Consider the following 2,766-nt stretch of genomic DNA (forward strand, 5'->3'; position numbering starts at 1 on the left):
AGAACCGAGCGAAAAACTGGACCGTCTCGAAACCGGTGGAACCGTACCTGTTTTTGTACCGAACCGAGGAAGCGGGTACATGTACCGGTTATAAAACTAAGAACAGAGCCTAGGGAGGTAAAAGTACACGGTCCTAAGGATGTCCCGTACCGTCCCGTACCGATTGTACCGAGTAATAATAACCATTAGATTTATGGATTTAATCTCATGGTGGTGTACTGGTATATATAAAAGAATTAGGTCAAAAGACTAGATTTTTCATTTTCTTTTCTCTCTGTATTCTTTGCAGCTCCTCGGTTCTTAGATTTTCCGACATGCATATCCAATTCTTCTTTTGCGCGTTCTATTACATGCGGATTGTTCAACAACAGGCCAAGAATCCAAGTAAGGGTCACGTATGGTGTGTCACTACTACTAGATAACATGTCCTGTACATATTTTCAAATTAATCACATATAGGAACTGAAAGTTAATAAACATAAGTAATCAACTATGTATACAGCTAACATGATTTTAGGTATATACCAGGATCATGGATTGTATGACTAGTTCATGGTTTTCTCTAGGAATTGGTGATTTTTCCGCAAATGTCAAACGAACGTCGATGAAATTCTGGTCACCATCATCTTCCTTATGTCCTGATGATGATAACGACCTTAAGCGTCTCTTTTGACGACGCTCTTCCAATAAAAACCTGAGCAATAGAGTTCAATTCATCTCTACAAGATTGCATATCCCTTACAAGACCTCTCGATCGATCAACCCACTCGAGGCATGGAACCACATCTGAAAATGAAAATATCGCCGTAAGATTCAATGCTTTTTCCATCGCCTTCTTGTATAGTTCCCTAACTACACAAGAATTTGTCTGGAAGTACCGACTGGTATCGGAACCGTTCCTGGTACCGTACTTGTCCCGAATGGTACCGGAACCGAGGACACAGGTACATGTACCGGTCCAAAATCTAAGAACCGAGGCTAAGGAGCTACAAGTACTCAGCATCGGCAAGAACCGAGCCGAATTGTACTGTGTGCACCCTTAGGTGCTTCATGGAGTTCTGAGAAAGTTTGGAACCGGAGATTTTCCAGCAAGGCTCTGTAGACAGGGATCATCCCATTGATGCACAAGTCCACCAATTGTTGCTCAGTGACATTAGGATCATGAAAATCCAAGGATTGAATTCTGAACCTCTTTACATATTCGTTCGGATGTTCGGTATTTTTCTGAGCCATTCTCCCTAAGTCGGAAAGAGTAATTTGCTTTGAGACGAAAAAGTATTTCCTGTAGAAGGCATTAACCATTTATCCCCAACTAAAGATGCTCATTAGTGCTATGTTGTTGTACCAAGTACATGCTCTGCCGGTCAGAGACTTGGAGAATTCTCTCGGTCGGACGACATGATTGTGTTCATGTTCTCCTAACGCTTCCAGGAATCGAGAAACGTGCTCTCAGGAGTTTCCCGTTCCATTGTAAAGTGTGAACGTTGGAGAAGTATAGCTTTTCGGGAGAGAATCCTATGTACAGCTGAGGATTAGGGAGGTTGATGACGATGGATAGATGGTGCATTGCCTTTTCCACGAGTCTCCATGAAGCTCTCCAGATCTTCACAAGTGATGAAACCTGCAAACTCTTTTTCTGGCGGATTTTCTGCAGCTTTGCAGGCTTCATCGTCATGCACCACATGGATTGGTGAAACTTCAGGGTCAACTTCTTTGGATTTTCCTTTTTCTGACCCTTCCTTAGTTTTCTCTCACATTTTGTATGTCAGAGTTTTGAGATAATTGCATAGCTCCTTCTGAGTGGCAACCATATCAGTTTGATTTTTGGCGAGAACTTCCTGGACCTTCGTGAGATCATCTATGATGGGTGGATTTTCTCTAACTTCCTCAGGATGTCGGTCGAAGAGAGGATGATTTTCAACGTTGGTTTGAGGAGGAGTGGTATCCCCATTGTTGGAAGCAGGAATGGTTTCTGGAATACCATTATTGTTATTGTTGCTAGTGCTAGCGTCGTTTGCATTTGTAACAAACCCAGACCTAAGACCAGCCATTTTGTGAAAATGTGGGATTGGAACCGAGAGATTAATCTCCCACTGTGGCCACCAATCTGTAGATGGGGGAAAATGATTTGCTGGTTTTTTAGGGAATTGAAGACACGAGCGTGTTATCGAGACTCCTCGACCGAGCAAACTGTTCAACCTCACATAGATGCACTGCAAAGGGAGCGCTTTGATTCGAGAGATCAATATGTAGGACTCCGGCGTAAACCAAGTCAACGGCTGTTCTAGAGTCAATTCGGTCGCAAAGAGGGAGATGGGTTGATCTGTAGGAGGGAAGCTGAGAATCGTATGGGATCAAGGATGATCAGGGATTGTGGATGTGTTGAAGATTTCTGTAAGTTTTCTGTGAACTGATGAGTTCGAATAAGTTCTGGTAGATTGATGAATTCTTGAGAGTAATTGCTCGAAAAATTTTGTGTAGACGAATGTTGTCCCCTAAATCATAGATTCAGAGACTTATTTATATTGTCAGAATAATAAACACCTTGATCCCTGTAAGTGTGACAGTTTCTTGAGTGAAAAGTAGGGAAGTAGGAAATCGTGGTGAAATCAGTTCCAGGTTGTGCGGAGATGTGGTTAACCGTCCACCCACTACTTTGCTAACTCCTTCAACCGTTTGCACGATTTACTGACATTTCTCATCGTTGATGAATCCACGTGCCGTAGGCCGCCATAACAAAACCCTAATTGATACCCCCCCCCCCCC

The sequence above is a fragment of the Papaver somniferum genome, chromosome 1 (genome assembly GCF_003573695.1).
Source record: "Papaver somniferum cultivar HN1 chromosome 1, ASM357369v1, whole genome shotgun sequence".
NCBI lineage: Eukaryota > Viridiplantae > Streptophyta > Magnoliopsida > Ranunculales > Papaveraceae > Papaver > Papaver somniferum.